The following is a 25917-nucleotide window of genomic DNA, read 5'->3' as shown; positions in this document are numbered from 1 at the left end:
AAGGCTTACGCACCAGTTACTTGGTAGCCTTCTTGTGTTTCACCCTAAAATGAATTGTAGTTGCTGCTTGTTAGTGTTTCAATCCCTTTAACCCGAAACCCAATTTCCTACAAGGGTCATGTAACAAGTTTGCTTGAATTATACAGTGGAAAGCTGCTTGCTAATTCATGTTTTGTACCTAGTTAGAGACATTAGATAGAAACTGTTTAACATGTGGGAAAAGATTTGTCTTACTGGCTGATGTGAATGTAATTTAGGCAGGCTGTCTCAGTTACACAGTTGAGTGGAGTTTGATGGAGCTCTGAGAGAGCAGTATTTGAAAAAAGCTCTAAGATGGGAAGGTTGAGAAAGTCAGATTCTGTTCCACTATGCCTAGGAGTGAAGTTCGCTCTATGGACCAGTTGTCTGGGTTCTTGAACAGAATGTCTCTTGAATAGTTTGAAAACTAATATAGGAGTTTGTACAGAGTCCTATTCCTAGAGGAAAGCTTAACAGCCTGATCGCTATAACATAATAAATCAGACTTTCTGGAGAGACTGCATAGTACTTTAGTGCAGAGGTGTAGCCAGAAAATGAAAATGCCCCCACGTTGACCCATACTTCAAGTTAAGAAGTCGACATGCAAGCAAAATCTATCACCCTTAGATGTTTAAAGGTTTTTGCAGAAAGCGACATGTATGCCAGGTGGTTATGAAGGGTCACTCATAAGCCAAAACAATATTGCACTGCCTACTGTTGAGGCCGAGCTTTCCCAGTGGTGTTAGGGCATCATTTACCCACCTCCAGATTTCATTTCATCCTTCATCCCAGCTTTTTTGCCTTTTATGTTATCTTTTCCTTCCCCTCTTGTTTTTTGCCATTCGATCTTCCTTTTGACATTCTTTCTCTCTTTTAACTTTTAACCTTCCTTTTTACTCATTTCTATATTTACTTGTTTTTCTTTTTATCCACTACGTGCGTTGTCCTGCTTTCGTGTCTGTCTCCCCCTTCCTCTATCTAATTGCTTATTCTTTATTTCTGCTAGCGCGCCTGGTCCTTAGTAAGTAAACTTACAAGGGTACGAGTATAGGCCGATTAACCTTTTGGATCGCATTGAGTATCCTAGCTATGTAGTAATCGATGAACATCAATTATCAATGAAATCAATCAACAACCACTAGGAGAATCGTTAAGCATGAGACAGTATATCAACATTTCATGAATAATCACAGCTCAATTATGCATTTTATCAATTGTATTTCCCTATTAGTTACTATACTATGTCATCAAGTTAGGTCAAACTTTATTCAGTCCACACAGAATTAGTTCATTAATGACCACCAATATCATAATCTAATCAGAACTTGAGAAAACATACGCCTGATTGCTTCCACATAAGCTAATAAAGATGAATACAACAGCATTAATAGCAGGGTTCAGAAAGCAGTCCGTAAATCATTTGTCACAGCCAACGTCACCCGGTAAAGAAACCTTCCTAACCCAGATTAGCATCAGCATGTGGGACTTCATGCAAAACAATTTAGAAAAATATGAATTTGGAAACCATCTAGCTGGAAGAAAAACTATTGAACAGCGCAGTTGGTACCTAGAAGAAAAGGCACAAAGTTAATCAGTCTCATTGACATAGCTACCTATCCACGGAATGGATCAGCAACAAAGTCAGTCTTCGTCTTCAGGTCATCAGTAGATCAGCAATGCATCAGGCTCTCAAGAGTATGTGCCCAACGACAGAATCTCGAACTGAGTCTCCTGATGTCATCAATTCTCCCCTTGCATCTGAAGTTGTAGCCCCTTGTCATGACTTTTTATTAGAGTTTTTCAGTCCATCCCCCTAGTTCCCAATTGGTCAGTCCTAACCTATAATATTAATTTTACAAATATATGAGTTCTAATATTTCTTCTTTCTCATTTCACAGATTGGTCCACTGTACGGCATATTCATCATCCGGCTCTTCAGGTATCGAGAATGTTGCAGGTTTCTCTTCAGTCAGTGCTCTCATTGTTCAAGTCCTGGGAAAGTACATTTATCCTACTCTACACATAATTGTATCAAATTGACTTCATCATCTCCTGTCCATCGGTACATTGCAGAAAATTCTAGCTAAACAATTTTAACATCGGGTGGTTCAGGGTCAGGTTATGCACTGGCTTCTCTGTATTGTGCTAGAAATTCACCTTCTTGTTTGAGGCTTGGAAATACTAGGCCACAACCTCAGCTAAGTTAATTCTACAGATTAATTCAAACATAGGTTATGCATCTCAAATTGACATATTATTACATTCGTTTTATATATTTTCATTATTTCACACAATTTTTAGTTCTTTTTGTACAACTTTCAAATAAGTGGCTGACATACTCCGTGGGCACATTTTCAAATGTGCACATTATTTTTTCTACAATTATTTTCTCTATAAACATTTCATTAATCAAAACACATAAACAATTTATTAATAATTTCTAATTAGCATATCTGTGTCAACATTTCCAATAATCATATTTTTTTTCCTGTTTCAATAAGCACTTGTCCCTGCTCCTTTTTCACATCTCAACCCCAATCTTGCTGCAACATCATTGCACTCACACTAAAATTCTAATCAACTCTTTTTGGACCTCTTACTGTCTCTGGACAAGCTTATGACTTCTCTACAGACAATAAGGTGTTTATAAAGTATTCCTTAGCGTTTTAAGGTGATCCAACCTGATGGGCTCTCGGTCCAGAAGCAGCCCCCTCTATAGCTGTTAAAATATGGGTGTCACTATAATACTGCTTTAGTGGCAAAGTTTAAGACTATTTAAGAGAAGTGAAGGCGTGATGAGGAAGGCCCACTAGAAGACTTCTGCAATAATCCAGTTTGCAAGGTCCAGTGAGTTAATAAGTGTTTTTGCTTTGGTGAAAGGCATATGAGAACAAATGTTCCATATGTTCAAGATTTGATATTCATTTTCAGTAGTTGTGATGAAATATTCTAACTGCATGGAGAGGGGTTTAAAAGAATGGTCAGGGTTCTTGTGGGTGCAAGAAAGGACGAGTGTACCCGAGTGTGTAGATATATCTAGCAATAGAGATGATCATAAAAAAGTAAGAAACTTGTGCAGCCTCTGTCTTAGATGAGCCCAGAATTAAGACACAAACAGCTGTCCAATGTTTAAGGCAGAAAGACAGTAAAATACCTGTTATTGCAGAAAGAGGGTGATAGTTTTGTTTGAAAAGAGAAGATGACGTAAGTATCAACTGAATACAGGTGGAAGGAGAACCAAGGAAAAGGTGCTTAAAGTAAGGAAAGGAGTAACTTAAATTAAGGAAAGGAAGGAGCAGTACTGAGCCTTAGGAACACCAAAAGGGAATAGGTCAGGAAGTGATCTTTTGATTTGTCAGGGCAGAAGAAAAAACACTTAACAACAGAGCCTGCAATGCCCAGGGTCCTTGATGAGCAAAGTGATTGACAGTGTTAAAGCGGCCATTCAACCCATAAGAGCATGCATGACAAGTAATTGCAGTGAGCTGGGGAGATTAAGTTAGCTATGTGTGTGAGGGCTCTTTCAGAGGATTGAACAACAATGACACCTAATTGGAAAGGCTTGAGCAGTTACTTGAAAGTGAGTTGCAAAATTAGGTCGTTGAAGACCAGTTCAAGTACATTAGAGGTATTGGAAAGGCTTAAGCGATTACTTAGAAGTGACATGAAGATCTATCAAGTACTTTGGAGGAGAAATAGTTAGAAGTGGAGATTGTTTTTATTTTTATCAAGTGCAAAACCATTGGAGTTTTACAGCATGAGATATAAGTACACTACATAAGAATGAGTGGTTGAATACCGAGGTAATTGTATAAAATAATGAAAATGCATTTAAATACACAGTAGTAAACAATTTCTTCAGGCTAGGCTGGTGTTCAATTATTTTGTATGTCAGGCACTGGCAATGACCAACGGTTTGCCTCATAGCTGAACGTGCTCAGCAGTCACTTATGATTTTAGCCACTTAGGTTATTGTAATTTTCCATTTATTCTAGCACCCAAGAATCCATTCAGTCACTTATTGACTCATTTTGCAATACCTACGTATTCATCCATAATAAACATACAAACAAATCAACACACATATGCAACATAAATTAAAAGAGTATAAGTAGAAAAAAAGAAGGCTACCAGTTGATCATGAGAGGTAAATGCACACAATAACAAATTAAATGAAACATTTTACCAGCTTTCTTCATTGACCCAAACTGACTGTTCTTCAAGCACAGCTGTGAGCAACTTGAACAGCCCATATTATTAACCATTACTTTATCCCCAACACCCCCAAGACACTGGTACCCTACTCACCACAGATGGCACTCATCGATGCCATCAATTCCCACAACACCACTGTCCTCAGTCAGCTCCACACCTCAACCATACCTCAACCTGATAGTCTGAGCCCACTCTCCAAGGTCTGCCTTGCTTGTACTCCTTGTCCCTGAATCAAAAAGACAGACACCATTGAGCACTTACTTAACAGAGTGAAAACCACAACACAATGATATCTTGAACAAATATCAAAATAAATGAGTCAGTCTCAAGCACTATAGCCTCACTTCAGTTTCCTCTAGGTTGTCCACCTCTACCTCTACCCATAGTCACATCATTCAGTATCCTGAAGACAGATTAGATGCTTGATCTGGCTGCCAAAATAGACACGTCTGACACACATAGTCGTATAGAGCTGTGGTATATTTTAAATATTTGCTGGCTGCTTTTGCACTGATACATGTCTCCCTTTGACCAGGAATAGTACCTGACTCTGTAACGTAAACTATAATCACTTGTCATCTAAAAAAATAACAATAAATGCAGACTCAAAGACCCTTGCCAATTACAGGCCCATATCCAATGTCAATTTTCTAAACTAGATCTGGACAAAGAAGGTGAGGATGCAGCTCCAAGAACATACAGAGCTCAACCATCTTTTTCATAACTACCAGTCTAGGGTTAGGCCTTGAGTGAGACTTACCTAACCCTAGCTGCTGTTAAGGAGGAATTCCTTATTTGACTGAAAGACAGTGGTATGGTTATAAATGGAGAGCAGGGACACTGGCATTAGGATACAGAAAACTGTTTGGCCCACTGTACTCTGATTATCATTAAGTGACAAGTAGCATGCTCATTTTCCTTACAGATACTAGGGCCAGTGGCATGCTTGCTACACCACTATCATAAGAAAATAGACCAATCCTCATACTCATTTGCCTGTCCAGCATACAACACTGCTGACAACACATTTGTGTTGTTCAGGCTAGGTAAATAACCAAGAATAGAGGCCATTTCCTTCACAGAATCCTATCTTTTCTCCCCACCCGAAGTAAAATGATAAGATTGGAATACTTGAATTTCCCACTCATCTGGTACCCTGCAGGATCCATAACGTTCAAATCTTTCCTGCTTACTGCTCAATATCTATGCAGGGTCCAAATAATATCAAGTAATCTTTGAAGTGTATGCTGGTGACACTCAAATCAATTGCTGGCTACAAAACAACCCAAAAGCACAACAAAAAACTTGATGTGCTTAGATCATATTTATTTTCTGCTTGATGAAGGAGAGATTTCTCTGCATTAACGGAACCAAAGATGAGATCATCAAGCTAGAAATAAGTGAATTGATCTTATTACACATGGCTTTTATCTCTTGAAACCCCTTCCCGATAACGTGCTAGAAACCTGGGATTCTATTTGTCTCTGAATTGTGGCTCATTACACAAATTAATGTGGTGGTAATAGACATACATCTCCAGCTCACCCTGATCCACAGAATGCTCCCTTTGTTCCAAACCATCAATCTGATGATAGTGACCAGAGCCCTTGTCATGTCATAATATTATGGGGTAGAGCAATGCACATCACAAGTGTTATTTCTAAATCAGTTCTTGGTTAGTTTATTGTTAAGTATTTGCATCTTAACAACCAATAAACAGGCTGTGATGCTGGATCATTTACAGTAGGGAAACATGTTGATACTGAAAAAAAATAAAAACTATGTGTATGATTGGCTGACTGATAAATTAACACCACAGATCCATTTCCTAACAAATTTGAGACTTTTAAATCTTCATGCTCTTAAACACCAAACTAGTTTTAGTCATATTGCTGAAATAAGTGAATAAATTAGATTTTACCTTTACCTTCAAGGAGCTGATGCACGGCCTCATCCAAAGCATCAGAAATGCTCAGAAGGCGATGGGACTGATTTAGAGTTTGACGAACAGTATATGCTCCATCATGGTGATGGAATACATCTTTCTGTCACCCTCAGGGAGTATCTACCAGCCCAATTTATAGATGTTTGCTAGCCCAGTGGACATCTCTTGCATCACAGCTGTTCCTATAAATGAAATGAAAGTAGAATTTTGTTTTTGAAAATAAAGAAATTACCGCCTCACCATGGGAGTTCTGAAGTTTTTACTGCCCCTTACAGCCAGGTGTTACCTGGTAGTGATAGACAGTGAACACTTGCTTCTTGTTCTTCCCCTGTAAATATGGCAAGCAGAAAAAAGGCGAAACCTCTGCAGACACTTAGGGCCTGATTACAACTTTGAAGGAGGTGTTAATCTGTCCCAAATGTGACGGATATACCACCAGCCATATTACGAGTTCCATAGGATATAATGGACGCGTATTACGGCTGCTGGTATATCCGTCACTTTACCGTCACTTTTGGGACGGATTAACACCTCCTCCAAAGTTGTAATCAGGCCCTTAGTCTGTAGGACCATTGAAGGATTTAGTAGTCTCTGCCGTGGGCTTGTGGAATGTCCCCATGACTCTAAAGGAGGCCTTTACAATGGAGTACCCGCTCCACCAAACTCTGCACCTGATTTGTAACTCTGCTGATGGGTTACCCCGCCAGAATGGTGGCAGATATCCTGTCCACCAACATCTAAATCCACTATCCTATGGGATTTCGATTTTAGCAGACAAGATATCTGTCACCCTGTCACCATTGTGATGGAGAAACCTGTCCACTGAGTTCTAAATTAGGCCCTCTGTCTTCAAAGAAGAATCTAGTTTTAAACCTGCACTCCAGAATTGGGAAAACATTGGAACTTGGCCTCTGAACATGTGTAACAACTATAATCACCTTAATGAAGGCACTCCATGCTGTGGTGATCCTTTAATTTCAGGCAGTATGCATAGTTCTCTTGCAACCACATATCTTGCACAGAAGAGGGAATTTTCTCATAATGTGAGAGGGGCCAAGAAGCATTGTTATAATGTAGAAGTATGTGGCTTGCCCATCTAAAGACATCATGTAATCTTCCACTCTTAGGGCCTCTGGGACAGAGGTCAAAGTGATTATTAATAATACCTTTCCTGATTAACTTTTTCATATTGAAGGCATGGGGTACAGGCAGTAACTGGAATAGTACCCCAACATATGCTCCTTGTACAATACTATTAACTTTTGCAGTGGCATAACAAAACTTGAGAGGGCCCCCCTGCAGAGTACACAGAGGGGTCCTCTCCCAGTCTCCATCAGGCACGCTCAGGCCAGAGCACTTTGCTGAAGGGACTCCCTGGAGCTCAGGGGCCACCTGGACCACAGGGGCAGCACGGCTAATGTTATACTACTGAACTGTTGCTTGGCTTGATAATCACCTCTTCATGTTACTGTATTTCTACAAGGAAAATCTAAAATGGAGTGAGGGTTAGTCATTGGGAATGGTTGAAGCACCCCATCTGAATGAGCCAATAGTCTGGCAATGTTCCTTCACTCCATGCCTCAGCCACTCTCTCTACTGAAACTGTATGAGTGGATAATAACTCAGGTTTTGATATAGCTACAGGTATGGCAATAGGGTTTTGCTGATGACATAACAAAGCTGGTTTAATGCCCTGTTGAGGAAAATGTAGAAGGCTGGCCCTCTATGTACTGTGCAAAACTAGGCACACTATGCAGGGGGTCAAGGCTACTACACGTTGGTTTCCAGAGGTAGAAATTAGACCACCTAATGCTCCAATTTTTATGGTAGTTGGTCGAGCAGTTAGGCTAATCCAGAAGATTGGCTAAGTATTTGCTGTATTCACAAATCCAATCATGCACCACACACACTCAATGAATAACTTGAGACCAGAATTTATAAAAATACTTCCGAATTTTGTACAACTGTTAAGAACAAGATCTTTAAGATGCGTTAAGTATGTTTTGAGATGTGACTTTTCAAAGTTGTAATAAAAGTTAGTCTTTCTGTGTTTAATTACTCACCATTGGAATCAAAAGGCAGTAACTTTTAAAAAGGTATTAAAAATTGTGCAGTTGAGTTACCAGTCTCTTCTTTTGCAGGATGGTTGCAGTAGTCAGTGGGCACCTTGTGGCAGCTAGAAAGCCTTGGGTGGCTCCCAGTTCTGGCGGGAGCAGTGTTGGAAAGTCTCTTGGCACAGGGCTACCTGCAGGGAACACTTGGAAAAGAAGCTGGTTTACAGATTTAAAGATGGTTCCTTGGGGTCCCCTTGGGCTGCTGAGGTCACAAGAGGTTGGGAACCCGGGGCACACAGCAGATCTCAATGTGCAGGGGTCAGGGCAGCTGGTTGCAGGGTGATTTCAAGGTCTTGGATACTGTGCACAAAGGGACCATTTGGAGCTGGAGGTAAGTCTTCTCCCATGGACGCTCTAGTGGAAGGTCCAGGGTGTCACTGAAGTCCCTTGACTAGGGCTTCCTCCTGGTCCAGTTGCAGCTCTGGGTGATCTGTTTTTGAGGTTGTCTGATGTGCACTGACCAGTACTATGGGTATTGACACAACTCAGCCACTGGAGAGTGCTGGGCCACCAAAGTTGGCACACTTGCAGGTCTTTTCTGGGCTGTTGTTGGCATGTTGTCCGGTTTGTCTGCGACTTCTGGTTGTAGAGATATCATCCAGTCGGTGAAGTGTCCCTCACCGGTTTGCAGATTAATTTCAGGTTCCTTTAATTTCTTGAGTGGTGCCTCCACTCAAGAGGGAGATCTTGGACTATTTGCAAAGCCTGGAGGTCCTCTGGTTCTTTTGAGGTCAGTCCAATTGTCATCTTCTCCGCACTGGCAATTGTCGGGACTCTGGTGTAGCAAGCAGGGGTCTTGGAGCCTCTTCTGGTGCAGTAGGTCCTCTGTTCTCATCCTGTCGGGTTCTTTGGTACTATCTTCTTTTCTTCCAGATGATTCTAGTTTCTTGGTCTAGGGGAGCACACTCATTATTGAACTTAGTGGGTGTTTCAGAGGAACATGGTGGTGTACAATGGGAAACTTACCCTTGGGTGGCTACCTTCCTGTGGGAAGGGTCACTTCCCTAAACCTCATTGGCTATTTTCCTGCCATCCAACATGGAGGAACATAAAATGGAGGGTAAACGTCACCTGCAAGCCCCTAAGGGTAGTGCATGCTCAGTAAGGGCACTCCTCCTGCCCTTTGACTGGGTTCCTGCCTTTGTTTCCACCATAAGTTGGGGTTTGCAAAGGGGGAAGCCATCTGCTGCTATCAGCAGGCCCGGGGATTTGAGTTTCAGGGGCAGTAGCCCTTTGAAGCTCACCGCAGGGTGTTGCACATTCCTGAGGGAGGGGGTGTTAGCTCCTCCACCCAGGAAGGCATTGTTTTACAAACCAGATAATCAGGGCTCTCCCCCAGGTTTGTATATTGGCTGTCTGGAAGTGGCAGACTGGATGGAACCAGTCAGCAGCTATGCCAGTTAGGTTAGCTTTTGCAGGGGGCACCTCTAAGGTGACCCCTGGGTACATTTAGGGTTAAATCCAATACTGGTACAAATTTGAATTTAACATTCGGAGTTGTTTGATATCAAACAACCCAGGGTGCAGATTGACCATCATGTAGCTGGGGAACTGGTTTCCAGAGCATATTCTTAAAATGGCTGCTCTGTTCACTTACTATGTCCAAGGTTTGGCAAGGACACAGTGGGGGCTTACAGCTCATGAAATTATGCCCTCACATATAATATGGTGCACCCTGCCCTAGGGCTGTAAGGCCTACCACAGGGGTGACTTACACACATCATATGCAGCGTAGGTTGGACAGGGCACACAGGGAGTGCGCCCTATCGAGTTTGCCTTTTTAGGTTTGCCCCAGTACACTCATCCTACAATGGCAGTGCTAGGTGTATCTGGGTGCGGGGCACTGGAGGGTGACACAATCAGTGCTGCTGCCCTCAGGAGCCTACCCTTAATATCCCATGCCCGGGGTACTGGGGTACCCATTTACTGGGGACCTACAGTGATATGTAAGAGTATATCCAATTGTGCCAAGCATCACAACAGATTTTTCAGAAGGAGCTCTGACGCAGGGAACCTGGTTATCAGGGTTATCAGGGTCCCTGAGCACTACAACCTATAGGACACATCAACATCAGTACAAAAGTGGGGGCTAAACATGCAAAAAGAGGCCTCTTCTCACAGAAAGTACCTCATACATTGAAGTGTCACTTAGAAAAGCCTAACAAGAGAGCAAAACTCCTCATAGCTTCTGGCCTGTAGTTCTGGTGCACTGTACCATTTTCAGACAGTCACCAAGCTTGTTGACTAAAAAACTAAAACACCAACTCTATAATGTGGTTATGTATGTATTTGGTTTTTATAAAGCGCATTCCAGCCGAAGCATCGAAGCGCACAAAAAGTAGCAGAATGATTGACTGACCGCAAATATAAAATATAAAGTCTGGATTAACGCGGGAAGAGCCAAGTTTTGACTAACTTCCTAAAAGCCAAGAAATTTTGTTGCTCCTTAATAAACAGAGGGAGTGAGTTCCAGCATTTGGCAGCAGCTACCGTGAAAGCCTTGTCCCCCCTATCTAACCCTGTAAGGCGTGGAACCTGAATTCGAAAGGCCCCCATAGATCTAAGTTGTCAGATAGGTCTGTACCAGTACAATCTTGAGGATAAATATTCAGATCTTCTTCTGTGCACAGTTTTGTGGGTTAAACATAAAGTTTTAAATCTAATGCGCTTTTCTACTGGTAGCCAATGCAATTTTTTCAAACTGCCACTGGCAGAAGCTGAATATGGGAGGTTTAGTATGAAATGAGCAGCTGTGTTCTGAATAAGCTGGAACTTCATAATTGAAGCATTGTCCAAATTGAGCATCAAGGCATTACAATAATCCAATTTATATATTACCAATGCCAGAATAACTGTGACTCTCCACTCCCTTGTTAGATAAGGAAAGATCTTTTTCAGTATTCTTAGGGTCCAGAAGCAGGTTTTAACAACATGATTAACCTGCAACTTAAAAGAGAGACAATTGTCAAAGATGACCCCTAGATTTCTAGTGGCCACAATAGGCTGAGGAAGAACTCCACACTCAGACGGCCACCAGCGTGAATTCCATAATTCTTTGCGGAACCGAAGCACAACATTTCAGTTTTGTCTCCATTTAGTTTAAGCCAGTTTAGGCCCATCCACCTATTGACTTCTCGCATAGTTGTTAAAGCGGTCTGCCACTTCCTCCCAGTTTTTAGAGACAGGGATGATCAGTTGAGTGTCATCAGCATAGGAGGTAAGTGTAAAACCAAATGTTCGAATTAGTCGTGCTAAGGGTGTGACATACAAATTGAATAATGTGGGGCTGAGTGAGGAGCCCTGGGGACACCACATTGTAAGGAATATGCTGGTGACTTAAAGTCTCCGCAACTCACAGTAATCAATCTATCTTTCAAGAAAGATTCAAGAATCTTCCAGTCAATGTCCCTTATCCCTGCTTGATGGATGCAAGATATCATAATCTGAGGCAAAATAGTATCAAATGCTGCAGATAGGTCCAAAAGGACTAATATGGCTCCTTGTCCCTCATTCACCAACCTGCGGCCCATCTCCGAGGTGTTGATAAGCGCTGATTCAGTGCTATGTGCCTGCCTGAAACCATGTAGGGATGAATCTAATCTACCTGCGGTAATTAGAAAATTGGCTAATTCCTGATTGATATGTTTTTCTAAAATCTTTGCCTGAAAGGGAAGCAAAGAAAATGGTTGTAAATTGCTCAGCTCGTGTCTTGCTCCATCAGGTTTCTTTTTCATAGGGACAACAGTTGCATCCTTCAAAGATGGAGGGTAGGCTTCAGTGTTTAAAACTTCACAAAAAAACGGGACTTAAGCATTTGAAACAGGATCAGGGACCTGTTGGAGAATATGAAGATGACAAGGATCTGTAGGGGAACCTGATTTGATTTCTAACATTAACTTTTTAATTCTCTCAGGGGAAAGTGGTTGAAAATTAGTTAACAGAAGATGGTCAATATCTGCGGTGCTTTAGACAGTATCAAGTATACCATCCGTCTCCTCAGCATGATTGAAGCTCGAGTGTGTTTGTAGAACTTTATTTTCAAAGAAGGTGGCCACATTGTTACAAAACTCTTGTGAGTTCTCCAGCTCCATAGGAGGGATAGGGGTTGTCAAGCTACTTACAACCTTGAAAAGTTACCTAGGTACATCTCTTAGCTTTTCTTTTTCACCTAAATTGGGATCTAACTTCCATTGCCGTTCTTATTGATGATATTTTCTTTGAAGTATCTTAAGCTCCTTAGTGAACCAAGGATGTCTACCTTTTTTTGTTTCACACGAAACAGAGGGTTTAAGTGGGGACAGCTGATTAATAGCACTGGAGATACCCTGATTGAAGCTGTCTGTGACTGACAGAGATACATTTTTAGTAGCTGCCCAGCCTGCCTCCAAAGCTGGTCCTAACTTTTGCTTCTTAATACAATTCCAATGTCTGACCAGTTTCCCCTTGAAACTGGATTGTTTGAACAGGTCCACCTCAGCAAATCTAAAGGTTAATAGATAATGATCTGTCCAGCTGAGTAGGGAATTAGTCAGCAGTAGCTGTTCCTCTGGTTAAGTAAATACCCCATCAAACATGTGGCCTGCTAAATGAGAGGCAGAAGTGACTTTCAATTCCCAATCTAAAGCTGTCATGAAGCATAAAAATTCCTCAATGTGTGGGTTCTGGGTGTCATCGAAGTGAAGATTAAAATCCCCTAATATAATAGCTTTAGTAGACAAAGTTAGAGGTTCTAGTAAGTTGGGCAAAGCTGCAAAAAGTTGGAATAAGGGCCAGGTGGCCGGTAAACTAGCAGTCCCTCCAATAATATGGAATTGTTTTGACTTATTTTGAAATACATTCCTTCACATACCTCAGTAGAAGAAACAATCACAATAATCTTTGAAAAGTTGGCACAGAGCAAAGGATCTCACCTTACCTCTTGGTTTTTAGACTGTACATTCTCCTGGCACCATAATAGGTATGGTTCCCGTACTGTTTTACACAAAGCTGTGATCCTGAAGTGGGCAATACTGATTGTATTGCTACCTTTTTCATTAATGGCAGCCTCAATTCTGGTAGCATTCTGCAATGTTTTAGTTTATCAACTATCAAGTCTTGATTTATGAACATAAACATTACTGTTTGATAGGTAACCCGTTGAATGTTCATCATCACTGCAGGACTCAAAATATAAATCGCTATTTATTTTTCTGTATAGACAAATTTGAATCATATGTCAAACATGAAATCACCCTTTTAACTGTTGATCTTGTAGACAGTGAGTCACTAAGGTGAATCCACTTGTGCCAAAACTGACTCTATCATAGTCTTGGTAAGTGTGAAAAAGATCCTTATTAAGGCTTAGGAAACCGTGGGGAAAGTTCAGTCAGGTAAAAGCTTTATTCTAAAACCTAAGCCAGCTCCTCTGCACAGCCTAACTGACAAGTCTGGAGTGCTGTCATATAACATTCCAAGGTTGCTGGGTTTTGCATAAAGAGCTCTGGCCAGGTGACATCATTGATATCATGTCAGAGGATATCACATGGTAACACTGGATACCTTATTCTCAGAACTAAAAGGCGTTTTACCCTCTACGCTGGTCATCAAAAATTCAACCTCCAAGATCAGTAATGTAGGAAAGTACCATCTTGCCTGGCATTTTACCCCCATTTTCACTGTATGTATGTGTGTTTTAGCCCTTGTGTCACTGGGATCCTGCTAGGCAGGACCCCAGTGCCCATAGTATGTGTCCTGTATGTGTTCCCTGTGTGGTGCCTAACTGTATTACTGAGGCTCTGCTAACCAGAACCTCAGTGTTTATGCTCTCTCTGCTTTCTAAATTTGTCACTGCAGGCTAGTGACTAAATGTACCAATTCTCATTGGCACACTGGCACACCCATATAATTTCCTTGTATATGGTACTTAGGTACCCAGGGTATTGGGGTTCCAGGAGATCCCTATGGGCTGCAGCATTTCTTTTGCCACCCATAGGGAGCTCAGGCAATTCTTACACAGGCCTGCCACTGCAGCCTAAGTGAAATAACATCCACGTTATTTCACAGCCATTTTTCACTGCACATAAGTAAATTATAAGTCACCTATATGTCTAACCCTCACTTGGTGAAGGTTAGGTGCCAAGTTACTTAGTGTGTGGGCACCCTGGCACTAGCCAAGGTATCCCCACATCATTCAGGGGATATTCCCCGAACTTTGTGAGTGCGGGGACACCATTACATGTGTGCACTGCACATAGTTCACTACCTATGTGTAGCATCACAATGGTAACTCCGAACATGGCCATGTAACATGTCTAAGATCATGGAATTGTCACCCCAATACCATTCTGGTATTGGGGGTGACAATTCCATGATCCCCCGGGTCTCTAGCACAGAACCCTGGTACTGCCAAACTGCCTTTCTGGGGTTTCCACTGCGGCTGCTGCTGCTGCCAACCCCTCAGACAGGATTCTGCCCTCCTGGGGTCTGGGCAGCCCCAGCCCAGGAAGGCAGAACAAAGGATTTCCTCTGAGAGAGGGTGTTACACCCTCTCCCTTTGGAAATAGGTGTGAAGGGCTGGGGAGGAGTAGCCTCCCCCAGCCTCTGGAAATGCTTTGATGGGCAGAGATGGTGCCCATCTCTGCATAAGCCAGTCTACACTGGTTCAGAGATCCCCCAGCCCTGCTCTGGCGCAAAACTGGACAAAGGAAAGGGGAGTGACCACTCCCCTGACCAGTACCTCTCAGGGGAGGTGCCCAGAGCTCCTCCAGTGTGTCTCAGACCTCTGCCATCTTGGAAACAGAGGTGTTGGGGGCACACTGGACTGCTCTTAGTGGCCAGTGCCAGCAGGTGATGTAAGAGACCCCCTCTGATAGGCTCTTACCTTTCTTGGTAGCCAATCCTCCTTTCTAGGTAGCCAAACCTCCTTTTCTGGCTATTTAGGGTCTCTCCTCTAGGGAATTCTTCAGATAACGAATGCAAGAGCTCACCAGAGTTCCTCTGCACTTCCCTCTTTGACTTCTGCCAAGGATCGACCGCTGACTGCTCCAGGATGCCTGCAAAACCGCAACAAAGTGGCAAGACGACTACCAGCAACGTTGTAGTGCCTCATCCTGCCGGCTTTCTCGACTGTTTCCTAGTGGTGCATGCTCTGAGGGCTGTCTGCCTTCACCCTGCACTGGAAGCCAAGAAGAAATCTCCCGTAGGTTGACGGAATCTTCTCTCTGCTAACGCAGGCACCAAAAAACTGCATCACTGGTCCTCTGGATCCCCTCTCATCCTGACGAGCATGGTCTCTGGAACACAGGAGCTGGATCCAAGTGAACCTCACAGCCCAGTGATCCTTCAGTCTAAGTTTGGTGGAGGTAAGTCCTTGCCACCCCACACCAGACAGTAAACCTGTGTACTGCTTGATTTGCAGCTGCTCCGGCTTCTGTGCACTTCTCCAAGGATTCCTTTGTGAACACCCTAGCCTGGGTCCCTAGCACTCTGTCCTGCAGTGCTCAACCCTCTCAGTTGGACTCCGATGTCGTGGAACCCTCCTTTTGTGACTCCAGTTTCACAAATCTTCTAAGTGCCTGCTCCGGTACTTCTGCGGGTGCTGCCTGCTTCTGCGGGGGCTCTCTCAGTTGCTGAGTGCCCCCTCTGTCTTCTCCTCCAAGGGGTAGCATCCTGGTCCTTCCTGGTCCCCAGCAGCACCCAAAAACCTCTACCACAACCCTTGCAGCTAGAAAGGCTTGTTTGCAGTATTTCTGCGTGCAAACACTTCTGCGACGTTGCTGCAGAATCTTCGGCTTCTTCCACCCAGAGGCAGCCGTTTTGCACCTTCATCCGGGGTTTCCTGGGCTCCTGCCCCCCCTTGACACTATTGCGACTTTTGGACTTGGTTCCCGTGCCTTACAGGTCCTCACGTCCAGGAATCCGTCTTCAGTGTTTTGCTGGTGCTTGTGGTTCTTGCAGAATCCCCCTCTCACGACTATTGTGTCTTTCTGGGGTAGTAGGGTAACTTTACTCCTACTTTCAAGGGTCTGGGGTGGGGTATTTTGGACACCCGTACTGTTTTCCTGTAGTCCCAGCGACCCTCTACAACTTCCCATAGGTCTGGGGTCCATTTGTGATTCGCATTCCACTTTTGGAGTATATGTTTTGTGTTGCCTCTAGACCTATGTTCCCCAATTGCATCCTATTGTGATCCTACATTGTTTGCACTACTTTTCTTACTGTTACTTACCTGTTTTGGGTTTGTGTACATATAAATTGTGTATATTACTTACCTCCTAAGTGAGGGTATCCTCTGAGATACTTTTGGCATATTGTCATAAAAATAAAGTACCTTTATTTTTAGTAACTCTGAGTATTGTGTTTTCTTATGGTATTGTGCCATATGATATAAGTGGTATAGTAGGAGCTTTGCATGTCTCCTAGTTCAGCCTAAGCTTTGCCATAGCTACCTTCTATCAGCCTAAGCTGCTAGAAACACCTCTATTCTACTAATAAGGGATAACTGGACCTGGAACAGAGTGTAAGTACCACAAGGTATCCCCTAAAAGCCAGGCCAGCCTCCTACAAGTAAGGACACTATGGACTAAGTCATGGAAACTGAATTGAATAATATGAATCTGAAAATGGAACAGTCAGAAGCACACGTTAATGATCTTGAACGGCAGATGGCAAGAATTATGAACTAGAACACTGAGGTATGGAAGCTGCAAAGGAATGTGATTTATCTTGAAGCCATCAGCTGGATACTTTATGGATTTTCAACATTTCAGAAAAGGAAGAAAAGAATAATATGTTATCTTTCCAGGCGAGCTTCCTCCTGAACCTGCTACATATCACATTTCATTCATCATTGGAATTTCATTGCACCCATAAGCTGCAATCCTGACAATCCAATAACCCAAAACTGGTATTTAGTTACCTGTCTTCTAAAGTATCCACATGCTCATCTAATTTTACAAGCTGTAAAAATAAAATGGCCCCTTTCAATACAATAATGGTATGATATTTGTTAGCGCGTCTGACCTTAATAAGTAAACTTACAAGGGGACGCGAATAGGTCGATTCACCTTTGACGCATTTAAGATGTTCTCACCATAGCTCCAATACATGAACAATAGTCAATGATCAATACACAATAATCAATAAACATTAGTCAAAATCAATAATCAATGGAGTCAGTAAATATCACGCACCATGACCTTTCAGCCATGAATGACCACGCCTTTAGTGTAAGTTTAGTACTTTTATTTCCCTTATATTAACAATGCTAAAGTCATGTAGATTAATCTCAAAATCAAATAGAACACATATAAGAACAATACTGGTTGACCAAAACGGCAGAAGTACCACAAGGTATCCACTAAAAGCCAGGCCAGCCTCCTACAAGTAAGGACACTATGGACTAAGTCATGGAAACTGAATTGAATAATATGAATCTGAAAATGGAACAGTCAGAAGCACACGTTAATGATCTTGAACGGCAGATGGCAAGAATTATGAACTAGAACACTGAGGTATGGAAGCTGCAAAGGAATGTGATTTATCTTGAAGCCATCAGCTGGATACTTTATGGATTTTCAACATTTCAGAAAAGGAAGAAAAGAATAATATGTTATCTTTCCAGGCGAGCTTCCTCCTGAACCTGCTACATATCACATTTCATTCATCATTGGAATTTCATTGCACCCATAAGCTGCAATCCTGACAATCCAATAACCCAAAACTGGTATTTAGTTACCTGTCTTCTAAAGTATCCACATGCTCATCTAATTTTACAAGCTGTAAAAATAAAATGGCCCCTTTCAATACAATAATGGTATGATATTTGTTAGCGCGTCTGACCTTAATAAGTAAACTTACAAGGGGACGCGAATAGGTCGATTCACCTTTGACGCATTTAAGATGTTCTCACCATAGCTCCAATACATGAACAATAGTCAATGATCAATACACAATAATCAATAAACATTAGTCAAAATCAATAATCAATGGAGTCAGTAAATATCACGCACCATGACCTTTCAGCCATGAATGACCACGCCTTTAGTGTAAGTTTAGTACTTTTATTTCCCTTATATTAACAATGCTAAAGTCATGTAGATTAATCTCAAAATCAAATAGAACACATATAAGAACAATACTGGTTGACCAAAACGGCAGAAGTACCACAAGGTATCCACTAAAAGCCAGGCCAGCCTCCTACAAGTAAGGACACTATGGACTAAGTCATGGAAACTGAATTGAATAATATGAATCTGAAAATGGAACAGTCAGAAGCACACGTAAATGATCTTGAACGGCAGATGACAAGAATTATGAACTAGAACACTGAGGTATGGAAGCTGCAAAGGAATGTGATTTATCTTGAAGACATCCGCTGGATACTTTATGGATTTTCAACATTTCAGAAAAGGAAGAAAAGAATAATATGTTATCTTTCCAGGCGAGCTTTCTCCTGAACCTGCTACATATCACATTTCAGTCATCGCTGGAATTTCATTGCACCCATAAGCTGCAATCCTGACAATCCAATAACCCAAAACTGGTATTTAGTTACCTGTCTTCTAAAGTATCCACATGCTCATCTAATTCTACAAGCTGTAAAAATAAAATGGCCCCTTTCAATACAATAATGGTATGATATTTGTTAGCGCGTCTGACCTTAATAAGTAAACTTACAAGGGGACGCGAATAGGTCGATTCACCTATGACGCATTTAAGATGTTCTCGCCATAGCTCCAATACATGAACAATAGTCAATGATCAATACACAATAATCAATAAACATTAGTCAAAATCAATAATCAATGGAGTCAGTAAATATCACGCACCATGACCTTTCAGCCATGAATGACCACACCTTTAGTGTAAGTTTAGTACTTTTATTTCCCTTATATTAACAATGCTAAAGTCATGTAGATTAATCTCAAAATCAAATAGAACACATATAAGAACAATACTGGTTGACCAAAACGGCGGAAGAAACGCAATCTAATCAAAGCTTGAATCAGCTGCAATGAAACAATCACGTACATAGAATTCAGCAAAATAACTTGTCAATTATTAGTCCTTGTATTCATCAGTTAAGTCTGAGTGCCCTCAACTAACATCAGATTAGCATCAGCATGTTGGGCTTCATGCAAAACAATTTAGAACACAAATTTAGAAAAACATCTAGCTAAGGAAACTATCAAGACAGCGCAGTTGCTACCTAGAAAGAAAAGGCACAAAATGCAATTCAGTCACATTGTCACATCTACCTATCCACGGTATAGGTCAGCAAGCAGAATCAGTCTTCGTCCTCAGGTCATCAATTGATCAGCAAAGCATCAGGCTCTCAGTCAGCGAGTATGAGTCTAATGACAGAATCTTGAATCTCTTCTAAAGTATCTTCTTCTCTCAATATTTGCATAAGTCTAATCTGAATCTTTCTCCTCTGTCACGTTGTTATATCAAAGTCACCTAAACTGTCCCCTAACTCCCCATTGGTCAGTCAATTGTACGTTTATAACCTACCCAATAATATTTCTATACCACATCTATGAATTCAAATATCTCGCTCTTCACACAAAGTGGATTGGTCCACTTTATGATGTCCTCCTCATCCCGCTCGTCAGGTAACAAATTTGTTGCATCTTCATCTCCAGTCAGTGTCTTCATTGTTCTCGCCCTGGGAAAGTACATCTCAGACTCATTACACAAAAGTCGTTATATTGCTAGGGACATCATCTCCTGTCCCTCGTTTCTCACAGAAAGCTTTGGTTAAGCACATTTAACAAGACAATGGACATTTCACAGCTTAGTTCACTCTGTCAGCATTTTATTAAACGCTAAGAAATACAGCATCTGCATGAGGCCTGGCAAAACTAGGCCAAGACACTTACTAAGTTAAGGCCTGCAATTCATAAGCTAGAGCATATTTCATAACCCTAAATATGACATATTACTACATTAATCTAATACATTTTCAATATTTCATAAGTATTAATCATTAATTCGTACATTTCGCGAACACTGGTGGCCATTCTCCGAGGTCACACTTTCAAACATGTGCATTATTTTTTTCTATTTTATTCATTTTCTACATAATTCTTTTAGTCAAAATATATAAACGCTCATTAATAATATCTAGTTAAGACACCTGCTTCATCAGATCTATAGCAGCTGACTCCTCCAGGGAAACTAATGCCATATGGAAGAGATTCCTTGCTTTGCAATCCCTCCTGAAAAAATGGGACATCGAGTTTGGCTTCCTTGAATCTGCCACAATGATTAAAGCTATGAATGGTGAAAGTAGGGAATACGTGGCCAGATATCTGGAAGCCTTTTCCCGGTTGTAAACAGCTCATTTGTCCCTTTGAGAGCAGAAAATGGCTTTTCCCCATGTAGCAATCCTTTTCTGCGAGTTGGTAACCTGTTACTGACTAGCAAAATAAGTTTGCAAGTTGCTATTAGGAAGGGGGCAAGCCAAGGGCTTTCCTTCCTCATTCCGAGGTGCAGGGGGATGTAAGGTTGTTTTGCTACCATGAATGCAGTCACACAACAATTTCAATTACCACCAACTTGAAGTTGGTGTTACCCGATTTGCAAGTCTCCTTTGTGAATGGATGCAAAAATCTTTTTTTCCAGAGCAGGAAGTGGTCTCACTGACCACTGCCTACTCTGAAAAAAATTAAGAAAAAAAAAATTTTTTTTTTGTTTCAAATGCATCCTGTTTTCCTTTAAGGAAAACGGGCTACATTTTATTTTTTAAACTGCTTTATTTAAAAAGCAGTTCCGGATGGTGGTCTGCTGTTCCCAGCCGGCTACCATCCCTGTGAGTGCAGCTATTCCCATTGGGGTCACAAATTGCAATCTACCTCATGAATAGTCATAAGGTAGATAATTTGAGACCCTATTGGGAATCACAAACAGTGTTGAACAAACTGTTACACCTCCCAGTTTGCAATTTCTTAGTGGCAAATCCAGATGTACCGGAGAGGTTTCTGTCCACCTTGAAGAAAACACTGATGAGCCCCGTCTCTATTCACAGCTGAGCAAGTAACTCACTCAGAATTTTCACTTCAGGACAATAATCATTCTGAACATCAAAACTCGATGCATCTTTGGGGCAATTCGAAGCAAACCGTAAGGGTGATGATGATCAAGAGAACATATTTACAATGCAGGACAAATCAGGATCTCCTATCAAAGAATGTTTAAGGACATTCAGGTCAAGGCTGGTCACCCACTGTTCTAGTCAGTCCAGATGGTGAAACTAATGCTTTTAATGCATTTCATGCTTTCTGCTTCCGCACATTCTGCACCATTTTGCAAATCATTTTGGCAATGGTCCAGGCTAAAGCTCTGAGCTCCAAGATGAAGCTGTTTTGGATCCACTCTTCAATTAATTCATAAATGAAAGAATATGATAATGTCTCTCACTATGTTGTTGAAGAAAATGGATTTATGAATTTGGGCTGCTGTGTAACCCTATGTACTGAACAGTGAATGAAAGATGCAGTCATCACCAAATGCCAGAACTTACAAATACAACACTCACTAGAAATGGATATAAACTTTCTGAAAAAATATCACATGTGACTGATGCCTAATTTACTGAAAAAATAATAAAGTCAAAGGGGCATATTTATCCTCTGTTTGCACCGAATTAGCATAATTTGTTTTTACTCTAATTCAGTGTAAAACTAACTCCATATTTATTCTTTGGCACTAGACCCGTCTCCAAATTTATGGAGTTGAGAGAGCGTAGCTTATATAATCTATATTAACATGAAATGTTTATGAACTAATGTATAATAATGCCGCATAGAAAATGTATTAATATGTTTTGCTAAAACGTGCACTTGAAATGTGCCCACGGGGAGTGGCCGCCAATGTAAACGGGAACTAATAAAACTGACTAATAATCATGAAATGTTTTATTAAAATTTGATTTTGCACTAATATTGAAAGGTTAAATGTTAGGCTTCTGCTAATAAATCATTAGGCTTTAGTTTGCATGAGTCGAGGCCTAGCTGCCTGACTCTCATATTAAATGGATTTTTCTAAATGTGCAGTGTGCTGACTTGCTAAAGGACATGAACTCTTGTTTTTCCAAAAGCTAGAAGCTGAATGTAACTGTAGTAGATCCGTTCTCATGAAATTCATCCTGCTTGTAGAAACATTTTAGCTGAATGCAACAGTGTAGATCATCCGAAGGTACAAGGTCGCCTAAACCGGTACAGGCAATGGAGCCACTGACCGAAGATGTGCAAAGGACCACAGGACTATGAAATCATACCGGACATTCCACCGCTAAAGACGCCAATCATAAGAACCAATAAAATACGTGAGAACTGTTATGGGGTAACAAATTTGATGAGCTAATGTGATGTTAATTGGTTAAAGATAGTGGGGTGCAACCCCTTGTCCAATCAGATTTTAGGGGAATGTACAACGAAAAAAGGGATAAAAACCCCTTGACACACGGAAATGAGTTAGAGAGTTAGGGAGATGCTGAGGTGATTTGCTATGATCCAGAGACCTTGTCACTTTGCCTAGTGACTTGCTGATTTTACCTTAAACCATCCTTGCCTTATATTGCCCATTTACACTTTACCTCCTTATGAGGGAAAGACCCCTTTTTACCCTTCCTGCCGGAGCTGGGTCCCTTTTGATGGAGATTCAACTGATGTCCTGAGGACGAAGACATAACCTGACTGCTGACCAAATTTGGAGTGTAACTATATGACAATGAAATTGTGATTGTCTGTTTGCTTTTCCTTTCTAGGTACCAACTGCTTCTCTTTTGACAGGGACCATAGCTAGATGTTTTTCCAAATTGGTGTTACTAAATTGTTTGCATGAAGCCCAACATGCCAATGCTAATTCGAGGTTAGGTGAGGGGTTCACTAAACTGACGCAAATAGACAAATGACTGAATCTATGCTTTGTTGAACAATGTGATAATATACCCTGCTTAGGACAACCTATGCTGACGACGTGTTATAGTCGAATGTTTCTGATTCTTGCTTTGATGAAATCTTAGCAGAGTTGCCATATTGTGACTATGCTATTGTGCTTCTTGGTTTTGAGATTAATAAACTTGCTAGTAGTATTGTAACAAATAGGGAATAAATATCACTAAATTCATACTAAACTGGTGTGGCTATTCATGACTGCAAGGTCATGGTGTTTTCAGAGTTTATTAAATGTCATTGACTAAAGTAAAGTGCATTGTTATAATAAATATTGATGACGTTATTGACATATTGATTGACATGTTGATTAGCTATCTCGTCCTAAGGTGTCTTCAATCAGGGTTAAAAGATTCATTGGCCTAAAACAAGTCCCAAAGTGAGTAAAATAGTCATAAAGGGACGCGTTAACAGTTCTGGTAGCAGAGTGATGGTTTAGGCCCTTAAGGGGCCCTAGGACGGAGGGCCATTGTTTTGAATTGTTTTTCGAGATAATGCAAATTGGAGGTATGATGTGTTTGTAAATTCCCCATGACTTTCCCAGAATCTCGGAGCCTGCCTAAGTGAGTTGGGAATGTTCTCGGCGTTTTAGTATGTGTGGTGCAGAATTTGCGCTTGCTCAGCTTATGCTCTTTGCAGGTGATTTGTGAAGTATTGGGTATTTTAGGTCAGGTAGTGTTGTTTTAGTAGGAGTGGGCATACTCCGCAGTATGAGAGTAGGGAAGTCGGCGTACTTCATGTGCGTGCTGCGCTTTGTGCTAAAAAATGATTCACATGGTTGTTGGTGATGCACGGACCCGTCGTGGTCTAAGAATCCGGAGTATATTGACAAGTGTAGGAGACTCTTGGGTTTATGTTGTAATTTGTGCGGTTTAATAGGTCAATTGGGCGTGGTTGACAAGTCGAGTTTGAGTCAAATTGTGTGTATGAAACCTTCGATGGAGATTTGACAAGTTCTAAAGTGCACTAGAACAAACCATTGACAAATCGAGAGTAGGATTTGCGGGTCGAATTCTGCTTGCGGGTGCAGGAGCTGAGAAGTAGAGAGTAGCGGCCGAGGCTTCAAGTGAAATCTCTGTAAAGTTCTGAAGCGAATGTGTTACCCTTCCTGTAGTAAGCCGGCAAATTTGGGTTTTTGTGGTTAAAGCTGCTCGCAATATATTGCATTAGTTTTGTGTGAGGAGGACAAGCCGCAAGACTTTGTCAGCCGCTGAGTGTGTGTGAGTGTGACGTCAGTGGTACTGTGCTGGGATAGGTCAGTTGCCGAGAGGGGTCGCGCACGGATTGGCAGCCGTCCGTGAGAGGTAATAGGTTGAGAAAGGTGGGTGAAGAGTGTTCTGGGAATTAAAGTCACTTCCTGATTAGATTTTAAACAGAATAAAAGACGCAAAAATGAAGTTTTCAAGGCTCTAAAGAGCGCTCTGAAGGGAGACGCATATATTATGGCGAGTGAAGGGGAGCCGACACCGCCTGAGGGTACTCCAGCTTATATTGTAATGGAGGAAAAGGGAGTTGCGCCATGTCTTTGGATGAAGCAGTGGCGAAAATTAACAGAGAAGGAGGGATGTTTACTGTTTCCGGAGCATGGAAAGTTTAATACTAGAATTTTAGAAAATTTAAGGTGGGTGTTAAGTGAGCAAAAGCCGCCTCCGAGACTAGCTCAGTATGAGGCATTAGCAGTCTGTGATTTAATGGCCATAGAACAAAGACAGCAAAAACTTGAAAGGAGGATAAAAAGGGCAGAGAAGACTTTAGCCGAGGCTAGATCAGACAATGACAGCAGAATGTGGAGAAGGGGAATAGTTGACAGACTTAAATTGTTTCCAGCAATAACGCAAGGAGATGAGACACAAGGGAAGAAAGCCACCTGTAAGACAGACAAGGGCTCTAGTAAGCCTAAGGAGACTCAGAGGTCTTGGGTAGATGAAGATGATTTGGACGATGAAGAGTTTCTTAATCAGTTGTTACTTGATCGCCTGCCACCATATGTCATAAATTACACTGCTCTGAGTACTAGTGCGGGTCCTGGGAATCCGACACAGAGTAAGGAAATTACAAATACAATGCGGTCAAGTGATACAGTTTTGATACAGAATGGTGTCAGTGTACCCACTGCACCAGACATGCAGATACAGTTGCAACCTCCGCCACAGATACAGAGGATTTATCCAGACGTCCCAGTACTAGAGACAAATACGAGTCTGATGGTGCTGCCTGATCCGATATATACAAAATCAAAGCTGGTGCAGTTTGAGCCAACTCTGCAATTGCTGCCCCAGCCGCAGCAACAGCTGATTCCGGGTTACGCTCCAGTTGCAAAACCGCACTCAGTACCTACAGCACCCATGATGGGTCAACCCATGGGAGTCAATGCTCCACGGGGTTTGGGACCTGGTCAGACACCAGCTGCCATATCATTACCAATTACTGTTGGTCCACCAGTACCATTGTATGCGCAGGGTAAACCTGGCATGTGTGATCGAGGGAGTAATGACCCAAGAGGCAATAAGAGGAGGGTTCACGGGAACTCCCCAATTAATGACACCAAGAGAACATTCAGCAGAAGGACTCAGGTCCTTGTTAGACCTTAGTCCGATTGGGTCTCCTTTGGAGGCAATGAGGCAAGCAGGGTTAAGTGTACTAGCCCCGCAGAGGATGAGTACAAATACATCACAGACACCATTGATGC

This window comes from Pleurodeles waltl, chromosome 1_1, assembly GCF_031143425.1.
Source record: "Pleurodeles waltl isolate 20211129_DDA chromosome 1_1, aPleWal1.hap1.20221129, whole genome shotgun sequence".
NCBI lineage: Eukaryota > Metazoa > Chordata > Amphibia > Caudata > Salamandridae > Pleurodeles > Pleurodeles waltl.
This window is presented reverse-complemented; position numbering follows the sequence as displayed.